A 24,179-nucleotide genomic window follows, 5' to 3' on the forward strand; every position below is an offset into this window, starting at 1 on the left:
TTAAAAATCTGCTTTTGGGGTATATTAACTTAAAAATCAACTAACAAATATTGTTTCCATAAACAGGGGTTTACTTCACATACGAATTTTGAAATGTCCTGCCTTTATCAAGAACTAAACTCTAATCCCCCAGGAAAGTTCTGCTGCCGTTGTCAAAAAGGGTAACTTTCATGGATGTAAAACCCCAGAAAAACCCCAGACGCAATCTTTCTCCAGCATGTTTTATTTTTATTTTTATTTATTTATTTATTTTTTTGTTCACAAAATAGAATGAATGATTTTCATTTACTAGAGATAGTTTACTCTTTGGATACTATGAACTATAACCGTAATTTGGGGTGAAATTAGTACGATCTTGACACTATTTGGGACATGTACTCATGTTCCTGTATATTCTTTCTCCTCTATAGCTACTCCTGTACCTAACCCTTCCAATTGACTTCCTCCTCCACTCTTCCATCTGGAAGGCATTTTGGTCAGTGACTTCGCAGGACAATAGTGTAACATCATGGGAAAGGATGCTTTGGAGTTCACGTTAAGAACTTCAGCATATTTACCCCCCATATAGCAATGTGAGAGAATAAGAACAATATGTTGATTTGTATGACCAAGATAAGTCATTTCAATATTTCAGATACAAGAATCGACTCGTTGTAATCCAGCCAATTTTGAAGATCCACAGATTGCCGAATTACAGGGCAATGAGTAGTATTACCTTATGAGAATATGCCGTTTCTTTTTAGTATAAGGCCAAGTTAACGGCTTTTATTGTAATTCCCATTCGAATCAAAAACCTATTTCAACAAAATTTTAATTCAAAGAATTTAGAAATCATTGTCCAAAAATAAATGGAACTTACTTTCACTTTAATTTTAATCGATATGGTGACATCATCTTACCTACCGAAAAATTAAGAAAATAGTCCACAAAGGGTGAAAAGTTTATGCCAGCCAAAATTGGATGTTGCTCCTTGGTATCTATAAGATTATTTCTGAATTTAGGCAAGATGCTCAAATTAAACGTTCCACTGTATCTTCACTTCTGCAGCTTCAACAAAAAGACTTCTCATATTTGTAGGTCCAGAAATAAAGATCCGATGGTAATCGATTACTGGAACACAACCACAGACTTTTAAATTCAGACTCTGTTCCACGGTCAAACAGCGAAAATGGTTATTTTCTTAATATTAACAAAAAATCCAGTAAATGAATCGGTGTTTTGGTTAGCATCAACTATTGAACACATTACTGTCTTCAATGCATCATTTGTTGAAAATTAATTCAGCTGGTCAAGAAGACTAATGATCCATATGTAACTACATAAGCGTTGAAGGAAATGAAACACTTCTATAATAGAAAACTTGGAATGAAATGTTACTATTCTAGTTAATTACGCACAATAGAAATCTATTATAAGAGAAGATTTTAAAACGCTAATGTTGCATAGTGCCAGTTTTTACTGTTTTAGATTACTTTCAGGTATTCATTGTTGCTGTTTCGCTAATATTTTTAATGAACTTTGTAATTGCTATTAGATTCAAAGAAGTCAAAAGTCGATTTACTTCATAGGAATTCGATTCGACTTGATAGGAATTTGCGTGTATGTCCGTATGTCTTTTCCATAATAACTTTCGTAAAATATATCCGATTTTAACGTGATTTTTGTAGTCTGCACTGAAAAAAAAACGTATGTAGCGAACGTAAAAACGTAGGTTGCGTGTGTAAATCCTGTAGTTTTTGGACTTAACATACAGCAAACGTATAAATGAAAACGTGTATTTTATGCGTACTTTACGTATAAGTGTTTCGAATAAACATAGTTTTGTGCGAACGAAAAACAAATGCATATAGGCGGTCAGGATCTCACATACAGATGAATATATATAACATAGCTGACGTATGTAATATACTAAAGACTCTTAGATTTAAGATATCCTGCAACTGCATGATATAAGATCTAAGTGGGAAAGAGGGCAGTATGTACGTAGCACACGGATAACGTATGGTCCGTACTAATTTCTGTAGTAAAAATAATTATCCCGTGCATTTGTACAATATACCATTGTCTGGATAACAGATTTTATTTGTCAGTGTTCTTCCAACTTTCCGAAATAACATTATTTGGAGTTGCAATTCATCAAGAATAAAGAGATAAAATGGGATAACACACGCCCCATATTGCAAGTTTACACATACAAATACAAAACAATTTTTCAGTATAAACTATCAAAAAATAACAAGTTTGATAAAACATAGTGTACAAGGGCACCCATGTTGTGGTTTCCAAGGGGGGGGGGGGCAAGTGTAAACGACGTTTCAAATATAGTTTCAAATTTTGCTGTAACTAATGTAAAATTTCTATTGGATTTTCGATATTCTGAAGTACAATTTCCTCTACGGGGGGCGAGCGCCCAGATTTTTCTACATTTATGTACACTAGACTGTCGCTAGTCCGGTCTCTAAGTAGTCCGACCCACATCCAGCCTCTAGTGCTCAAGTAGAAATGACGCGCACAACAACGTATTAACGTTGGTAACTATGTTTGTTAAAAAATGTTAAACAATGCTATACATAGTAACTGCATGAACAAGAGTAACTGCAAGATCAATTCTCTTTTCATTTTATGATCCTTGCTTTCCTGTTACTATAGCTACAATCAGTGTTGCCACATTTGGTACAATTGTACCAGATTCAGCCCTTTTTGTCATTCATCGGCCCGTTGGCACCACGCTTGCATTTTCAGCCCCTATTGTGAAACGGTACAATTCTATCCAATTCAGCACTATTTAACAAATACTTGTCACATTTTCAAAAATGTCAATAAAACGTTTCCTATATCTCAAGTTACTCATACTGTGTGTTGCATTCTTAAAAAATGCTGTTGAACATTCATTCTGCGACATTGCACCGCACGCTACAAACTTTGTGTGGAAAATTCGTAATTCGAACTATATCGGGAAACAAATGGCGCTAGATGGGTGCATCCACGCCGCGCATGAAGGAGACGAGAAAGAAGCAGTGTGGTGGAAATTTTAGTTCGAAATCTTAAAAGAAAAAGTACATAGTTGACTCAAGTGTTGCATATTCTGAAGAAGACCAGCGTGTGCTCACGTAAGTCTATAATTTATGTGTCGTTGCAAAGATTATACACCAAAACGATAATAGCACCAGTGCTGTGCAGTGGAAAATCATCGCCTGGGGCGAGAATATACGACGGCGCCTCCGTACATATCAGTGAGGTCGATAGACCAGCCGCGAAGCGCCACCATAGTTGGCACGAAGGGTAATAAATTTTAAAAGAACTGCTTTTCCTTGATTTTGAGCACCTTTTATTACTTTCCCCTTCCATTTATATATATATATATATATATATATATATATATATATATATATATATATATATATATATATATATATATATATATCTTTTTTCTTTCCGAATTTTGCACCCGTTACTTCGGCGCCCGGGGCCGTTGCCCAGTTCCTCTCTCCAACCGCACGGTACTGAATAGCACGAAAAAATACATTGACGTAGTTGCCGGCTTACAGGGCTAAGTTGTTTACTAGTGACGCCATATTGATGAATATGAAGATATCCGAACATTTCTGCGTTTTATAGGTCTATATTGAAGCGTTGTAATAAGCTCTATATATAGGCTTAAAGTTAGATCAGGGACGATCATACGTAGGCTAAAATATTTTACTTTTTGACAAAAAAAATAATTCAGCCCTTTTTGTTTCAATTTGGTAGACCTACTATTTTTCAGCCCACTCCATAGCTAGGACTGTGGCAACACTGGCTACAATTTTACACTTTCTCTGCAACACTCATTCCTTTATTTGAAAATTGTTTGTCGTGGTTTACACAACTCTAAAACTATAAAATTTGGAATCAAATAATACAAAGTGATCCGAAATATTACTCGTTTCTAAGACTGTGTACCCCGCCAGAGATTGAACCTGTTTTCACATGTGTTCGAAATACGTGTTAAACATTATGATATAGTGAACAAAACTTGCATGTTTAGACCAAGATTTAGCATATTTTCAAGTCATACAATATTAAAATACGTTGTCTTAAAAACCACTAATTTTAGTTCATTTTTTTTTTTAAAAAAGTCACTGAAGTAACTCTTCTTTTGTTTTCACATAATACTGTGCTTGGGTGGATTTCTGAGGGTACAGGCATACCGAAGATACCTCGTGGTCGAGGTCGAGGTTTAAGTCGCGGTCGCTACCTCGATGTCTAGGTCTAAATGGATGAAGAGAACACATAGCGAATAGGGTCGCATCCTCGCTGTAAGTTCTCAGTCCGAGGAGAAACATTATTGTGATGCATGTGAAATTATTCCGACAGTGAAAGTGTTTATAAATAGGGATAGACGCGAGATGAGGCATGAGAAATACCAAAGTTTCGTCTCTTGTTTCGCAAAAATATTTGAGTCTTATCTCTTGTCTATCTAGCTACCAATGAAAAACAGACTTTTATCTTTTTCAGTTTTCTGTAAAGAAATGCCCTCTTTCAGGCGAGAAATCATTTCAAAGTAAAATAAAAAATAAGCGTGTCATCAGGTTTCGGAGTGGAGGGAGTATTACTTTTACCAAATGAAGTTTCGTTACTGCAATTCCAATATTCGATGGTGCCTTCCTGTGGATATGTGCCTGTCTTACAGATATTTCTTTACCTTATATCAGTGACGAATTTTAAAGACATTCTTTTTATTATTCTAGGGAATGGGGGGAGGGGCGTTGAAGTTTTTAAGCACAGATATGATTAACACTACCTTGTTTTTGTTTAGAAATTCTAGAATTTAGGGACTTCAGCCCGAAAGCCCTATTTCTCTAACCGCCACTCAATGGCTCCGACTTTCCAAAATTTATGTAGGTGCATATCGATGGCGGGACGTGTTAGCCTATATGTTTTCAGGGAAGTCTCAATATTTGATTGATTTATTTTTAGTTAAAATCTTTTATGAACACTGTCATAAAGGGCTGTGCTGTGATAAAGTAAAATATGCCGATAGTATAAGTTAGTATTACCCTAGCTCAGTCGATAACATAGCTGACTTAAACGCAAGAGAAACGGGTTCAAACCCGGATCCAAACTAAACATCTTGTGGGTGCGCCGCACTCACAAGATTATTTGTGTAGGTGCCGAAGCCCCGGAGAATCCATGCCGCCACTGCCTTAGATAATAATTAGCTACATTATAATTCTCAAATAAATATGAATAACTTATCTGACATTCCCGTTTGAATTGCTATTTTCTTCCATTGCCTATTTAAAACATGCCTATTTTGATGTTGGTGCCTATTAGCTCATATTGCTGGAACACTCCTCATTAGTTCTACTAACATGTCTTTCATAAAATTTACAGTGCAGCAAAACCTTTTGAACATAGATACACACAATGCTCTGCAGTCGAAATTCTGAAAAAATGAAGAATTTATTCGTGCAGCGTTTCAGGAAAAAACAATGAGAACACGAGCCACAGCGGTGCTTCCACTGAACATCAATGTAAAAACAAACTCGTTTGTTTATCATCGCGACCACTAATTCACCATCGTGGTTGATCTCTAGGTCGCGATGTAGCGTACATCTCCGGCATGCGCTTACCCATTTGAATCTATGTGTTTGTGCCATTATCAAGGTAGCGACCGCAACTTAAACCTCAACCTCGATCGTGAGGTATCTTCGGTATGTCTTTACCCTTTTGCTTTGCAAAAACGAAAATAGTGCTCACAACATATACAAAATATTAGCAGAATACCCATTCTTCGTAAAATAGAATAGTGTCGTTTTTGAGCATAAAGGGCTGAATTTGGATTTAACCGGCATAAGAAGTGTCACTGTTCATTTCAGCGACCCAGAAAACTATGGATTAGGCACTAATATCGGTCATTTTCGATCATTTTTAAATCTCTCATCCTTTTTCTAAGTTGCACTGTCAAAGTGAAATGATAAAAACCACCCCAGGCTGGAACCTCGTCTATGTTGAAAATTTGATCGCGATCGGTAGGGTATTTCAAGTCACAAACATAGTCACTTTTATTTTTATTTATATAGATTACGTTAATGTTTTGCACCTAACCTGATATTTTGACGTCACGTTGTAGAACTGAAGAAAGTCAAAACAACAGTTTGGAAGAAAAGGCTTTCCCCGTTGAAATGAAACATTTGGATACCTTAGTCTTTTAGTCAACAAACAGGGAACATTTCCATGTGTTGGTGGTCCTTGCGCCCCTGTTCAATCAAGTTTAAGTTCAGATATCAATTTATCGTAAAAGAAATACAATTTGTGCAATCACACAGCATACGTATGTGGGGGCAGAACATAAGACTGACTTCACATTACATGAGAGATATGCGCAAGACTTAAGGCCGAGATAAATGAAGTAATATAAATTATTGCGTAGTTGACGGAAATGAATGAAAACCAAGTAGCATGTTGCCAGAGATCTTCCACACGTGCACAGGAAGCAAGACATTCCATCGCGTGATGTCAGTGTGATCGTAGCGCCGAATGGGTCTACTCCCTCTACACGAAGCAATTGAATGAAAGGGTTGAGGTGAGACAGTGTTTGTCAGTTAGAGAGCTGTTAAAGTGCATTGTGTTGATGTTTTTCAACACAGTAAGGTTCGGAGAAAACATTTGGATGACTTCACACAGGGAAGAATCATCGAGAAACTGGAAGAAGGACAAAATGTTACAACAATGGCACACCGGTTTGGTATTGCTTACGGCATTATTTCTCGTGGATGGAAAGCCTTCCGAAGCACAGGCAATGCTGTGCGAGGAAAGGTGGTGATCGGCCACGGTCAACTACAACAGCAGACGACTGCTACATAGTATGATAGGCAAGAAAGAATGAGTTCAAACAGCGTGTGCAATTGCAAATACATTGAACAGAACTACAAGGCGCCCAATTTCATGTCTCACAGTGACACGTCAACTGCATGTAATGGTCTCTTTGCACGACGGTTAGTGACACCGTTTGCTGTGCTGCCAAGAGCATCAGGACTGGACTGAAGAAGAGTGGATTCGCTTTCTTTTCCCAGATGAGAGCAGATTCAGTGTGAGTAGTGATTCTGAATGTACACTCATTTAGTGAGGGGTGGGAATACGTAATAAACTCAGGAATATTGTCGAACATAATCATTTTGGTGGTGCAATGTTCTTGCGTGGGAAGGTATAATGCTGTATGGGCATACGGACCTCCAAATTTTTGAACGCGTTACGCTCAGCGCTTTAACGTTATTGTGACACTAATACTTCTCCCCCACAGGGTCGTTTCAGAGATACAGTCTGCTCGGACTTCACCTTTATGGATAATACTGCGCAACAGACCGAACAGCATAACTGGCGTAGCTGTTGGAACGAGAAGATATTCAACAAATAGATTGGCCTTCCTGTTCCCCCATTTGAAGTTCAAAAAGCACGCGTGGGATGCTACGTAAGGATCTCTTGCAGCATATCCAGATGTCGCAAAGACCATCCAACAGTTGTCAACAGCGCTGGTGGAGAAATGGAACTCCACACTACAACAACTCATTACCAACCTTGTAGGCAGCATGGGAGCAAGAGGCAGTGCATGCATTGCTGTCCGTAGTGATCACGTATCCTTCTGAGGACGATTTCACATCTTCTGAAACATTAGGGGAGGCCAATGTGAGTCTTCAGTGTAAGTTACTGTCTCTGTATAAGAGTGCTATTTTTGTTTTTCTAATCATATTTTTCTTCTTGTCGTTTCCTGTATCATACTTTAGAGCAGGGATGTAATTGAGGGTATACGCGGGTATACGGCGTGTATCCACCTCTAATTTTTGAAAACTATCGTATAGCCATCTAAAATGTAGGAAGTACGTGGGTACGCTACATTCGATGCATGGTATACTCACTTCATTGGAACAACCAACAACTTCTTTTCATGTACTGTGTTTCAAAACAAAAAAATCTCACTAAACAAGTGGTCATCAGGTTGTTGCCACTCATGATGTCTAAATTCTTTTTAAAAGTTTGCGTTTATGAGGTGTGGGAATCGAGCTTTCCAAGAATCACTTCTATAATGGAAAACAGCACTCTGAACCAGCAGTAGTTTTTCCTCAAGATGCCACATGGTTGTCCCTACCTTCTAAAAGCTGATCTCTGGCATTATAATAAAATAAAGCCAAGCCGTTTCCAAATTTTGTTATTAGAAACTCTTTTGTTTCTAAAGATCGATGGGAGATAGAGTTGAGTGGTGAGGAGAGATGAGAGTCAAAGTAGGGTCTCATATGGTGAAATTGAAGTTGTTCTGTTTTGACAACACACAATGACACACCTTTCACCCCCCTCTTTCATCCAAATTCAAAGTTTGGCAATTGGATACAATTTGAGCGAGGGAACATGGGATGGAGTCAGTTCCTTTCTAATCGCGGAAGGAGGTTTCGAAAAAATATGCTCTTTACTTTAGTACAAGGGTAAAGAGGAAATTAAATAAATATATTTGCGCCAAGAAATCGGTGACTTCCACAAAACTAAAACACGTGACTTATCGTCGGTTTAATTTGAAGCATTCACAGGCCCGTATCCAGGGGGTCTAGGCCCCCCCTAAATTTTTGCTGGCCTCCCAAAATTTTCACGGTAGGCTTGTAAATTAACTATAATATGGTGATGAACTATAATATGGTTGGATCGGCCCCCCTAACTTCAGCCCCCCCGTAAATTTTTAGGCTGGCTACAGGCCTGAGCATTCACCATCGTTCCCAATACCATCAACTACAACAGCGAACCTCGAAATAGTACTGTTCATTTGTAGCCGCAATTGACATCAAAGAAAGCGCCAATTGATTTGTATAAATACCCAACAGCTAGTACTGTAGTAGTAGTTTCCCCGCAACCTACTGAGCGAAAAAAGAAAAAAAAGATAAAAATAAACATTTTCTTTGTAGCTTCCGTTTCGTTCAGATAAAAAATATATGAGGGAAATTTGTTAAAACGAGGGGTAGAAAATAAAAGTCAGGAAAGACGTAACGCATGAGCGTGTTACAGCAATCTTTGATCATTTCAGCACAACCATCACTTCGAAAATATTTGCGTAGTAGTATGGGTTGACGAATTAAAGAGTTGCTTCGCAAGGTAAGATGTCCAAGAAGGTGTTAGAAAATTGGTTAAAAACGAAAAGAGAAAATTGCTGTGTAAATTCCGTTGACGAAAATGTAAAAACAATGACATCGAGAAAGAACGAAGAAAAATCCAAAGAATACCTTAATTTACCAGCTACTACTTCAGAAAAAGGCGTAAGTTTATGACAAAGATATGGGAGGAATAACTTCCATCCTTAAAAGGCATTCTAAATAAGACTACTTGGGTCCTATAAGTTAGATACCATTCCGACATTGGTCTGGTGAAAAAAAATCTCTTAGATAGCTGATCTGCAAAGGCTTTTTCACATCTTCTTGACCAATTATTATTATTATTATTATTATTATTATTATTATTATTATTATTATTATTATTATTATTATTATTATGAGCTGAAACCGTCTATTAACTTCACAATTACGAAATACTAGCTGGTTTTCAAGTTTCTAATGCAGAAAATATGTCCAAGGAGGCGTGAAGTTGATTAAGGTAAATAAATTAATATATTCTACGTGTATATTTATTTTTCTAATAGAAAACAGTTTTTTACTGTCCCACACGCTAGCTGTTGAACCAGCAGAAAGGGTACCATACACATATGTAGGTTGCAAGACAAATGTAATTTCTATGTCTCTATAATGCACTAGTTTGCAAAACTTAATGGTGAAAGTAAATTTTGCATGCTGTGTAACTCCCAAACAGCAGATATTGAACCTTGAACCACATAGAGAAAATAACTCAAAACAGGGATGTAATGCTATACTTTAGGTGGGTATACGCTCCATCCCTTGTTACATACACACACACACACACACACACACATATATATATATATATATATATATATATATATATATATATATATATATATATATATATATATATATAAAGGGTCGGATCCAGGATTTTCTGACGGGAGTGCACCAATAACTACCAGTACATTTGAATTGAATTTGAATTTTTTAAATGTGTTCAGGCATCTGTGGTGTGAATGTGGAAATGCTAAGTGTCTATTCCCGATGAATCCTTTTCTTTTAACTTATAGAAAATTGACCTAAACTATCGATTTTGCAAAACTTCCCTTTGTTTTAACCCCAAACGGAAACATGACAGAAGAAATTTTCGGAAAGTGTTGCTATTTTCACTTGCTAGCTTCTCACTTAAGGTAGTGTATATTTACAGCGAAGGGGGTGCACGTGCACCTTTGCACTCCCCTAAATCCGGCCTTGGATATATATAATACAGGGTGTTTCATAATTCCTATTACAGGGCAATGGGGCTGAAAGTAGACGCAATACATATATATTACACCGAAGTCCGAAAAAATATTACACCGAATATATATAAACTTTCCAGGCTCGAACGTCATCTATGTTGAAAATTTGATCGAGATCGGTCCGGTGGTTCAAGAGTTATTAAGTTTTATTTATTTTTATATATCTCTCCCCTTCCCTCCTCCTACCCTAAGTTCTACCGTCAAACGGATATGATAAAAACCATTCCAGGGCCGAACCTCACCTATGTTGATAATTTGATTAAGATTGGTTCGGTGATTTAAGAGTGATGAAGCCACAAAGACAGTCACTTTTATTTTTATTTTCTTACATATATGTCCCCTTCCCTTTCTTACATTGTGCCGTCAAAGTGAAATGATGAAAACATCCCAGGTCCGAACCTTATCTATGTTAAAAATTTGATTGAGATCGATCAGGTGGTTCAAGAGTTATTAACTCACGAACATCGTCACTTTTATTTTTATATTTATTGATTTTTGTATATCTCCTCCTCCTCCCCATTCCCTACGTTGTTCCGTCAAAGTGAAATGGTAAAATCCATCCCAGGCACGAACATCGTCTATGTTGAAAATTTGATCGAGGTTGCTTGTTTGGTTCAAGAGTTATTAAGTTTTATTTATTTTTTATAATCAATAGCATCAATAGCAACAATAGCAAGTTAAACTTGCTCAAATATAATGTTGCATTCGTTTGCAATTCATGGATTCTGTTAGGACAAACTTGAACACATACAGGTGTATACATACAAACACATTAACATTGAAACTGGCATGAAACTATTTTAACATTGAAATCCTTTTCATTTTTGTTACACACAGCAAACCAATGGGTTTTCGGCTGATTAAACTTACTGCTCACAGAAAAGTATGAGTGGACATTGCTTCCTCACACTGGTATTGAAAGTAATTAGTTTTCTTCCTGCTAAACACATACCAGAGGGAGATAAAGCGACAGTATATTTAATGCTTTGGTTAGTTTTATTTTATTAATACATGTTGAATATTTCCAAAGGTATAATGTACATATGCGAGAAGAAAACGGTTTAAAGCTTCCATTGCAAGAAAGAATATGAATAGGATGCTTGAGCCGGAAGTGGATATTGTAGAGCAATAAATACTACTCATTACGTTTCAGATCGGATAAAAATATATCAGTGCACCAATATATTAGCAAATTAAGCTGCGATTTAAAACAAATGAATAAAAACTGGAAATCAGTTTACATCAATTTATTCAAAGTAAAAAGTTTGTCCAGAGATAGCTTTGCGCAATCGAGAAAGCCATGGATTCACTTCTGGAAGTCCTAGAATGTAGTCTATTCAAGGTCCTCGTTACTACTTTCTAGATGGTGAAAATATCGTCAAAAGCGAAACTTTCCAGAGGTGCTTCTAATTTGGGGAAAAGAAAGTAATCACAGGAGACAATTCTGGTGAGTATGGAAATATAAAATTTTTTGACGAACATTGTCTAGTTTCTCCCCCTTTGGAAAGGAATGGTGCACACAGCCGCTATTTATTTAAATTCTCCGTTATTATTTGACCAACAGTTTCCTCACTCACTCTCAAGAGATCTGTTATCATTCTTAGATTCGCATTGCGGTCATTCAAAATGAAATCCCGAACTTTGTTAATCGTTTCGGTTGTTCTGACAGGGACGTCTTGACATGGGCGCTTATCATCTTCCACAGACTGCCTTTCGTCACTGAACCTTAGCATTCAAAAACACCACAACAAGAAAGGTAATTGTTGCACTAACTTGTTTAAATAATTCAAAAATGTTTCTGTTGGGATTTTCCCCAAAGTGCACACTGAACTTACAAGGAAAGGACATTAACGTGTCCGGCCATTCAAATCTAACCTAATCCATTCGATAAACATAACAAAGATATGTTCATGCATAAAAAATAGGTAACACGGGCAACGGAGTACATCCTTGGGGTCCATTAATTCTGTTAATATAAAGAAAATCGTAGACTCGCAGTGAAATAGCTATTGCATGAGCACTGTTCATTGGAAAGGCATGCTTTATAATTCATTTTTTTTCGATATGAAACACTTTCCAGAGGTGCTATGTATTGGGGCCCATAACGAATTTGAACAGGGAAAATTAGGAGAACGTCGGGAAAACTCCCTCCAAAAATCCCTCACATCAACTTTGGCCCCCTCTGGAGTGATTCTCAATATAGATTGGACTGGCGAGAAACAGGACCCTGTTACCATCCATCTAATATTCGTGAAGAATAGAATTTGGTGGTGCAGGTGTGTTTGTGTGGGATGGTATCTCCCTTGGAGTACGCACTGATCTGTATGTTCTCCCGCGTGGTACAATGACGGCTCAGCGCTTTAGAGATGTTCTGGATCGTCACGTTGTGCCCTTCGCACGTGATAGAGGTCAGGGAGTCATTCTACAGGACGATAATGCTATTCCCCATAGAGCACAACTGGTCGATCAGTACTTGGAACAACACCATATTCAACGAATGGAGTGGGCATAGAGGTCCCCAGACCTTAACCCGATCGAACACATGTGGGATGCTCTAGGGCGACGCATTGCAAGCTTTGTACCCCCTCCAAGAACTCTCCAAGATCTTCAACGGGCTTTTCGTCAACAATGGACCCAGATACCAAATGATTTGTTCCAAACACTTATTACCAGCATGAGACGAAGTTGTGAATCCTGTATTGCAGCCTTTTTCAACTTTTTTCAACTTGCGGCACACTACGGGTGTAACTTGAATTCTCGCGGCACACTCATAGATATTATTATTTGTAAACATAAAATACCGTGGTATTTTTTTCTGTGATTACTGATCTCCTTCTCACAGAGAAGAAACCTCGATCATGGTTTTCCCCTATGCTAATTCATTATGCTTATATTTCGTTCTAATTTAACAATAGAAAACAATTGCAATGAAATATTGGACTCAGGTTTTTAATACTAAGTTTTCTTTTTCGAAAACTGTATCCAACATTTCACTAAGAAGAAAGATCACTAAATAACGAACGCACAAACAGATCTCTCTTAGTTTTAAAACACAAATGTAGATAATTTGTATGCATGTTTGCGTTCTCGAAAGGATTGAATGATATTTTAAAATTTCAATTTACGAATTAGTGTGCAACAATAAAGAAGCAATAATAGTCATAACAATGATAACAATACTTTTTTCAACATTAAAAATGTACAGAAAAGTAATACGATATGAAACTTAAAATTGTAGATTCATAGTAATGGGAAATACAATATATATTTTTTCCCCTATGTCTTGCAATTTGATTACTATAGAATTAATAATTTGTTTCGATTTCCTCGCGGCACACCAGCGGCCCATTCACGGCACACCAGTATGCCGTGGCACACCGGTTGGGAAACGCTTCTGTATTGCTATGCGCGATGATTATATGCTTTATTAGTGTCAACAAACCATCCTTTTGCAGGCTTCAGTGTTTCCCAGTTTCAGTGCACCTACATCCAGCTTAATTTTTTCCACACGATTGTACTTTCATTTGGTAGTTTTCTTTGCTATATGGCGTAAAATATGTGCTTCTTTAATTTCAATAACAATTTGTTCGCCAGCATGCGTTTAGTTTCCTCATACACCTGAGTATCCATTTGTTGCTTAATTTATGACGGCCAGTGTAATAACGCATAAGAAACTGTGCAATCGTTGTTGCTGAGTTTTGCCTTTGAAAGGTGAAAAATAAATCTATTATTAACTTCTAAATCCGCACAATTCTTCAGTGTTTGTCCTTTACGTGTATAATAATAATAATAATAATAATAATAATAATAATAATAATAATAATAATAATAATAATAATAATAATAATAATAATAATAATAATAATAATAATAATTATTATTATTATTATTATTATTATTATTATTAGAAATGTTCGCGAGAGTACCGAAATATAGGTTTTAGACGAGTAAATATAGAATATTTTGATCAATAAAGTATCTACTCTATGAAGAAATTTCTTGTTATATCGAAATCCTTCTGTTGCCAGTGCCCCAATGTCTCAATCGCGGCGGAATAAAACTTGTTCGAGTGTGTTTCTAGCGAGTACTTTTGCAGTTTAATTTTCACTGAAAGAGTATCGCCCAAAAGTAATTTTTTAAATCTATGTGGTCAATTTAATTGAATAGCTCCATATACAGAGAAACATTGAATAAACATTACGTGTTTAGAAACTAAACTTGTAGCGCAATAGTTCTTGGGATGCCAAGGCCTACCAATCGGTTTGTGGCACTAACTTCTTTTGGGTAGTGTGTCGTCAGAATATCGGCATTAATGCTGGCTTTCTGGCCGGAATTCACTATTTCTTTCTTTCAAGCAACTCTCCAGTTGTCCTCACGATGCAGGGTGGTCATCACAGTGTCAGTGCCATTTGATGAGTACGAACAGTCACCCATCTTTCCTCTGAAAAGACCCGGCACTGCTCGACTTCGTTAATCTCATAAGAAACTATATTCCAGTGCAGTTGAGATGTGGTGACACTGGATGTTTGCTGAAGATGCTGGTTTTGATGAAAACTTCCCTCGCAAATATCTTCATTATCATATTTGATTTTTACGATATGTTGAAGGAGAAAGATTCAAAGTATTCAAAAAAAAAAAAAGTAAAAGAATGAAGATGTGATGTAATGACAGAATTCTGATAAAATCTACCGAAGCAATACGTCAACTACTAACTATGTCTTCGGTTCCAACCAGGAATCTTGTGTATTGTCAATAAGGACTCTAATATTCCTGCTGAAAAGATAAAATTAAAAAAAAAAAATAGTCACACATTACTTCTATTCGTGGAAGAAGTTTGATGAATCAGCGGTGGAACCCACTCGATAGGTCCCAGTATATTTGATAGGGAATATCTTTAAAATAGTGGCAACACAAAACTCGAGATTTGCGACACAAAATGGCACATCACTTTGATATAGGAAAAACTTTCAATTATGTTCTTATTTTGTAGTATTACTGTTCGTTTTCAAATAATTAAATTAAATCAGCTCCCTTGTGCCTACATGGTAGCCTACGCATTTTCGGAGCGAGAGACCTTGATTTGATTCCCTGCTGCTGCTTGTTAAACTGTAGGCCCACGCCTACCCTAACAGCACAATTACATAGCAGGCATATGCCTATCATGTTCCTTCAGGTACATGGGAATGTGTCCAGCATGTGCCTTATATACTTCTGGATGGCAAGTGATAGTCACAGTCTATGTCCGCCCCTAGGCATATGCCGGACATGTACCTGGGGAACGTGTCTAGTATGTTTTAGGTATGTTCTCCATGCTGTAAGCGTCAACGAACCACAAAATTACTCCCCCAAATATGTTAAATCGCCTATATGCGTAATGTGTTTACATTAAGGTGAGTCTAAACAACACTTTAAAAAAGTGTAGAGCTAGGCTAGGGTTGGCACGAACCACCACCTTTGGATTACTAGCCGCGTGCTCTTAGACTTAGCCACGGAGGCAATGAAGATAACATCGCTTGTAGAGGGATAAATTATTGAGGTCTTTTGCATTCTATAACAAATTGACAAGTGTCTATTTACTTTATTTCATGGTTCTTTCATATCCACTTTCAAATGATCGGCGATAGTTGCCATCTAATAAAGTTGATGCGTTTATTGCTTCTAGTGTACAATCGCTTAGAAAAAGAAGCAACAAATGCATCAAATGTGGGAGATGAATTTAGAACACCTAAATGGCGAATGCCTAGCACATCTTGTGCTGTTAGGGTATCTGAAACAGTATGTAACTAAAGGACGTACCTAAAATATGACAGATATATGTCTCAAGTGACGACACAAAAACAAATGACTGTTAGAGTGCGAAACTGAGCCAGGTATATATGCTATATTTGTGCAAGTGCTACATACGAGGGCAAGTCAAGAAAGACTTGGACTGATTTTTTTCCCCGGCAGTTCTGTTAACGCTGGAGCTTCATAGTTTGGCATACAAGTAGGGTGGGTCTTGCTGTGCATATATATAAAATGTTGTTAAGGAATCATTGCATGTTTGGTAACCACGACTTTTTATTGTAGGTGATGTTCTGCGCCGCCTCTAGAAGTCGCCTGTAGAAGAAATGGAGTCATTACGAGATGAACAATTTGCAGCTATACGGTTCTGCTATCGCCTGGGGAAAAGTGCAACAGAAACTCTAGGAATGTTGAGAGCAGCCTACAAAGATGACGCTCTGCCACGAAGTACCGTGTTCTGGTGGTTCAAAGAGTTTAAAGAGGGCCGAATGACAATCACAAAAGCTGGTGGACCAGGTGTATCAGCGTCAGCTGTTACTGAGGTGAACATTAACACGGCAGCAGTTATTGTTAGAGAAGATCGCCGCATCAGTATCGACGATCTGGCAGCCGCACTACGCATATCTCATGGCAGTGCCTTCAAAATTTTGCATGACCACCTCCACATGAGCCGAGTGTGTGCGCGATGGATTCCGCGACTCCTGACACCAGAGCAGAAGGCCGTTCGAGTGGAGACTTGCAGGGAGCTGTTGCAAAGGTTTGAGGATGGTGAAGACGCCTACCGCACCGTGCGACTTTTTTCTATTCCCTGCCCTAAAATCCAGACTGCGTGGACGCCGCTTCTCCGATAATTCCGAGGTTCTGAAGGCATCGGAGGCGGTTTTAAAGGACCTCTCAAAGAATGGCCTGCGACACGTGTTTGAGGACTGGAAGACTCGAATGAAAAAGTGCATTCAAATGGGCGGGGACTACTTTGAAAAGGATCATGTGCCTGTTGCTGAGTAATAATAAATTGCCTAGAAAAAAAAATCAGTCCAAGTCTTTCTTGACTAGCCCTCGTAGTTGCAAATATCAATTAGGAGTAACAAGTACCTAAAACTGTAGGCAGCTGAAGTACGTACTTAGCACATGAGTATCATATGCCAAGTGTCGGGTACCTAAAAAGTAGCTGGGACACCTAAATGGAACATGCCTAGCACATCTTGTGCTGTTACGAACTTTGGATGCCTATTAATTAGTATGACTGCTTACTATTAGAAATCAGTTTGACGCAAGGAAACGTGTGTCATTTATGAGGTTTAAAATCTTCTGGGGGCATACTTAGTATTCCGGGGGGCACTGCTGGTACTATTCTATTTATTATTATAGACGTATTATTTTTCTCTTCCGGGGGGCACTCTCAGAGCTCCGGGGGGAGTGCCCCCAAAAACATGTCTGGAAGAAACTGATACAATGAATCACTAGAAAATCACGACGCTGAATTATCATTGGGAACATTGTGATATTATAAACGATTTCTAATGAAAGTCAGTGTGTTAACATTGTGGGTATTACTGGCAAAAAGGTTGGAATTGTAGCATCACTACGAAAAACTGCCAAAAATTTGATGTTATATTATTATCAGGAATCATTGTCAGAAAAAGGTTCACATAATATTTGATAGAGCATATGTTGAAAACAAGGGCAGCACAAAACTCGGGGTTTGTAGCATAAAACGGCACACAAATAGCACAAAATCTTAGCATAGAAAAATCTTTCAATTTTTAAAGTAGGGGCTAGGATACGGGTAGCGGAATATTTGATAGGGGCATATCTTGAAAACGGGTCAGCACGAAACTAGGGGCTTGCGGCACAAAACAGCATAAAACTTTGATATGAAAAAACATCTTTCAATGTGTAAAGTAGGAGGCTGGGGACATGAGTCTCAGCATATTTGATGTTGATATATCCTGAAAACGGTGCCAAGACAAAACTCGGGATTTGCAGCACAAAACCTTGGTTTGGAAAATTTTTCAATTTGTAAAGTAGGGGCTGGGAACATGGGCCCCAGCATATTTGATATTGGCGTATCTTGAAAATGGGAGCAGTACAAAACTTCGGTTTGCGGCACAAAACTAGCAAAAAACTTTGGCATGAAAAAAAAAAACTTTCTATTTGTAAAATTGGGGGCTTCATGCCTACAGCCTCCAAATTTGTTTTTAGTGTAATTAAAAGTTGGTTACGGTAGAAAATTTGGTGTTTGCAGCACAAAATGGCACAAAATTTTGACAGGGAAAACTTCCAATTTGTAAAGGAGGGGGGGGGGGGGCTGAGGACATGGGCCTTTACAACTCACTCCTCTAGCTGGTGTTAAACAACAGTAACATGTCTCATCTAGTGTTAGAGCCGCGCAGTGCAATGATTTATATTACGGGGAAATATTTCGAGTTAATCTAAATCAGAACGTAAGAAAAAAACAATACCCGTAATAATTCGGGTTGATCCATTTATACATATTATCTGTATATGTAACAATTCGGTTAAATCCGGGAAGTATGATTTATTCATTCACCTATCTTCTTAAACTTAAATATTCTATTATTAAAATTAGTTTCCGAGCTAAAAATATAGTGTTACTTGTAAGAATACACTATTGATCCACTTTTACATTCTTGTATTTAACGTTTTCCCATCTTCTACAATTTAAAAAAAAAAAAAAACTCTTCAAAATTCTATATTCACCATGTATCAAAATCCTTGTTTCTACGTTTATAAAATTTTAATTTCCCGCTATTTGTATTGTACTGTATTATATTTATTTTCGTCCTTTTTTCCCCATACATTTAACACTGTATAACAAATGCATCTGCAGTGGACATGTCATTTATATATTAATACAAAAGTAAAAGAAACGATAATAATAGAAATTACACATACTAGGTTAATAATTATGCCTTACATTTTGAATGATATTATTATTAAAAATAGAGTAAGTAATTATGCTGAGGATTGCAGCGTAGGGGCTATATAGGAATCCTTGCACGTATATCTAATGCTAAAAATGTATAAGTAATGACTGATTTACTGTAGATCATGAAAAATGTTTAAGCATTTAGCAATTTATGTATTCTTCTACCAAGTAAGAGCAATGTTGTAGTAATAACTTCACCTGGAATATTTACGACATGTGAAGTTGATCTCTAATAAATAGGTAAGCTAACATTGCAAATAGCACACGACAGATAACAATGCAATCAAGCAACGTTTTCCTTTTTTCGCTAGGTGATACATCGTGATACTCATAATGTGTCCGCTGCTTCTCGGATTTAACTACATTTTGCGCATGAAAAACTTGTTCGCGTACCGGTTCGGTTGTTCAATGTAGACAGTTGTTGTATAGATAGCTATCAATGTAATACAAACACCTGGAGTTGGATACACGTCAACTGTCTGGGTTGGCAACGGTCAGGCGGTGACCTGTTCTACGTGAAGAACAGTAGATCTCGGCAGTGTACAGTGAACTAAGCAGGCGGTGATAGGGTAAAAAATGGACGATGTCTCTAATTTCCCAGAAAGGCAATTTGTTGGCGTTCAGTTATGAAAAGTATGTTAATGTCACGAGCGACAGTATCTAACGTGATGATGACCTTCAAAACTCATAATTCACGAGAAAAAACTACATCGGCAAAAAGGAACAGTAATTGACAGGAAACCCTCAGTGGCAGAATTCGCCGAGGATTAAAGCGTCAGTAAGAACCGTCGTGCGACTGCGGTACAAATGACAGGGGAACTCAAGCATCACCTCCCATAGCTTGTATCTACAATCACTGTCCGCAGCAAGTTACATGAAATGAACGCACGGAGTCGGTTGGGTTGCTAGTGCGAAATGCTTTGGCATGGCGTTAATGGTATTGTGAACATACGACATGGACTGCTGATAACTGGAAACGTGTAATGTGATTGGATGAGTCATCCTTCCCCTTATTTCAAACTACGGGCAGTATTTATGTGTGGCTTCCGCCGAAAGAAGCGTGTGAATTACAGTCTGCACACAAGCATGAAACATGGAAGATGCTCTGTGATACTGTGGGCCGCAGTACCCGATTTTCCATGGGTTTTGTGCTTACTCTTATCCACCTCGTCATTGCTCGTGATTTATGTCGCCATTTTAGGAGACCATATACATCCTATGATCCAGGTGTTGCTTCCGGGCAATGACACCATATTTTACAGGATTCGCACATCCAGAGCTTTTGGGGCGTGATTTATTAAGGAACATCGAGATGAACACTTTCTCTGGAGCTGAATATAATTGAACATGTGTGATCAGTTTTGAGGACACACACTAGGCACAGATTGCCTCTATCTTCTCTTACGAAACCGAGTGTTGGAATAGCATGTAGAATGATGTAACATTTCACTTGCTACTATTCACGACGGCTATGACTCCATTCCACGTGGCATGAGAGCTGTTCTGGGGGCGAAAGGTAGACCAATGCCATATGAATCTGAAAAGTTGCACTTTTATGAGGTGTTTTCGTTAAATTGACAGAGACCTGTATATCTTTATAAATGACGACACGATTATGACAACATTGTGTGCTGAACTACTGGATGACGAAGAAGAGCAAAAGTGTATTAGTACAAAACATATGTTATTTAACCAATATTGTGTATTACCCAATTCAACATTTGTGTATGCAGAAGTAATGAAACAAACGCAGGATATGACGATAAAACATTTTCGAGCTCTTCCTCACTTCCTGAAATTTACACTTCCCTCAGATTTATATCATTTTCCATTTAAATCCCTTTAAAAGTGTATAGGCGGGATAATAATGTATCCTATAACCCTTTCTGACTTATTGATTTTAAAGTAACACTGTCAGAATTATTTATAAACATGACATTCTTCTAAAGTAAAACTTAAGTTGTGATAGAATACACGAATACTTTTTAAAAGCTTTGACGTACCTTGTGTTCTTGATAACAGACCAATTGGAGGAAGCATACTGTCAGAGAGTTTCTATGATTAACTTCTGGATTATTGTCTTTTGATGCATAAGGCAGATCTGAACAATATGCGCTTGAGCTGCAGCTGAAGTCCGTTCTCCCAACATCTGTTATATTTACAATTTTCAGTGCAAGATACCACCAGACAAGTCGAGTAGGGCTTTTTCAGTGCTGAGGCAGAGCATAATCTGCCATTTTGATGTTATCGTCTCCATTTTAAGAGTCATTCCTCTGCATTCTTTTGAACTTCTGAGAACGTGGTTACGGAATTTACTTGCTGTACCCAATGTTGATGAAAACATCGCTACTAAATATGTAGTCAAGTATTGTTATTTTGGAAGCTTAACGATGTTCTTTGATACATAGGCCTTTTACACCAATATCTTAGATTAAATTTGGACTCTATCAAAAACGGAAGGTTGCGTTTTTCGCATTATTCATTTTAACTACGAAAAACTACAATAGCTTTTTTTCCTTTGGTTCAATACGGTGTTTATTTTTTAATCTTAGAATATGCAACCTATATTCCATAGTTCTTTATAAAAGCATTTCTGTTACATGATAGGTTCTATATAGAATGCTTCCTTAACTAGTATGAGAGCCATGTTTAAGTCAAAATACTCGGATGCTAATGACTACTAATTTAAGCTTTGAAGTTGAACTGGATTTGATATTATATCAGTTTTTTCAAATAGACTATTAGTAGGCCAATATTCTGTTTAATAATAGTGTTACGTAGTAACGTTGAGCTGCTTTTTCTAGGAAAATGATATATAAATACTGATTGTTGATTTCTTATGCAGTCAAAATGGTATGTTCTAATGTAATAATCGTTCTCTTACAGATTTCTTATGAGTGGTACATGCGACACTGATAGGATTATATGTGTCACCGTTAAGATGAAAATCAAACGATAATAGTATATACAATCTGCTGCTCAACCAAGGATCTTTTAATATAGAGGATCTGCCCTTACAACAAAATCTTGAAGCCATACGTCACAGTTTCATCACCCCTACTCTGAACACTCCGCCCAATAGGATTGCAATGTTTTGAGCCAACAATCATGGCGGAAACGAAAGTAGCCAATCAGACGATGGCAGATACGAGAGTAGCCAATCAGACGTGCCGATGCTCGGTTGTTTTTTAGCTTCATCGATTTAATAGGATGAAGATACATATGGGCAGATCCTCTATTTATAACATCCTTGTGCTCAACAGTGAATGAATCTATTTCATATACAGTAAGCATATATTTTAATCACGCTCCATCCTAGCCATAGGAGCTAAATACACGGTTCTGATTGATTGAACTTATCCGTTTCTTATCACGTAGCAAATATACAGCAGAAATCAAAAGCTAGATGCTGTCGGTCCTCGTACGAGCATTCTAGCGAATGGGCTGGTAGTGAAAATAGTTTTTGGCGTTACTTCAAACCCGACCCAAGGAAAGTTTAAAAAAATGTTTAAGAAAAAATTCATAACACTTATCTTTAAAGTAAGATGACAATAATACTCATTTGAAATTGTACGTAATATATAATGTATAAATTGCGCTTTTTCCATCATTTACCTAGGGATTTCTGACAGCCCTTATAAACAATGACGTTATAAACCAACAGGAGAGTAAAAAGTGGGAACCCGCGAAGGAAGGGGTTGTAAGGGATAGTGGGGAATTGATGAGGAGGAGGTGTCTAAAGCACCAGGAGAGGGAAAGAGACATACACTTCTTTGCCTTTCCTTGGGTTGTAGTTAAATCTATATTGAAGTTACACCATCCGGTCGTGACGTAATGTCACGTGTGGTAATTAGTCCACTTTGTACACACAACTTTATTGATGAAAAAGTGATTTACGAAACATAACTGAGAGAGCGTCAACGAGCGAAAGAGGTTAGAAGCCCCGCAGGCCTCGTTTTATTCCACCTTTTCCCCCATGATAATACCACGTGACATTGCGTCACACTCGGCTGGTGCAACTTCGATGTAAATTTAACCTCACCTACTTCCTTCTGACCAACTTAACAGTTGGCTAGGCTAGAGCGTGAAAAAATATGCATACAGTACGGTGGTCCCATAATTCATAGTAACTAACGTTTCTGCCTTTGGTGTGACCGCTCCCGGGTTCCATTTCCGGTGGGGTCACTCAGATAAAAAGGCTTAAGAGATTTTTTTCAAACCAGCCAGCCTCAATGAGGCTTTTCTTAGGTTTTCCTCATTCACACCAGACCAATAACGGAATGGTACCTAATATACAGTTCTTAGGCCGCTTCTCCATTCCTTTCCCGGACAGTATGCTCGCCGAGGGACGTCATCCCTTATACGTGACGGGTTTAAAGCCATAGAAGCCGATAATGCCTAGAAATATTAAAGAACTTTGTGATTTGCTGCTGCATATGACAACGTTAGCATGTTTTTATTATTTTTCGTTTGCCGTTTAATAAATTTTAACATAGTTGCTGATTGTTTAATTAGGATTCTATGAATAAATAAATAACCTATTCTAGCAAAATAAAATATATCAAATTCATGAGATTAGCAACGAACGATGTATTTCTTAACACCATAAAAATTCGTTTATCTCGATTTACCCGAAAATTACGCATGAGCATGTAGCTATATATATATATCCAGAGCAACCTGCACGACGCCAGTCATTTGTTTCCGTGCAGAAGGCATTATCAGTGATCGTGCGCAGTGAAGCCATATCTAGCATCTTAGTGCTAGATCTAGCATAATCCACAAGCATTTAGCATCTAGCATCTTGACTTTAGCATCCTGGCCAAATCTAGCATAATTTCATTTTACCATTTGTTAAAAAGAAAATAGATGGTTTTGGGAATTATTCATTTAAGTTGAAGCGATGGTTGGATCAATGAAACCAGTCAGTATTTCTGCGGTTGTAATTTTTTGTTGAATTCAGAGCAAACGCAAATGTTCGAAAATAGCAAACGTGGCTGCAAAACATATTTATTTACCCATAGTTTTATTACTGCCAACTGGCAC

At 37.6% G+C, this 24,179-nt stretch overlaps 1 long non-coding RNA gene across 5 annotated transcripts in view; it reads right to left on the reverse strand.

The window, feature by feature from the left end:
* The window catches only part of LOC145693454 (uncharacterized), a 262,867-nt gene that overhangs the window by 202,100 nt on the left and 36,588 nt on the right, over nt 1-24,179 (reverse strand). For 3 of the 5 annotated variants that reach the window (XR_014132781.1, XR_014132780.1, XR_014132777.1), the window contains exon 1: nt 904-1,394. The exons of 1 other annotated variant lie outside the window; for it this stretch is intronic. This is a non-coding gene — a long non-coding RNA (uncharacterized LOC145693454). Of the gene's footprint in view, nt 1-903; nt 1,395-21,136; nt 21,883-24,179 lie in introns of those variants that run through there. One more of the 5 variants, XR_014132779.1, reaches the window with a different exon arrangement.

This window comes from Thermobia domestica, chromosome 8 (assembly GCF_964235325.1).
Source record: "Thermobia domestica chromosome 8, izTheDome1.hap1.1, whole genome shotgun sequence".
NCBI classification, from domain to species: domain Eukaryota; kingdom Metazoa; phylum Arthropoda; class Insecta; order Zygentoma; family Lepismatidae; genus Thermobia; species Thermobia domestica.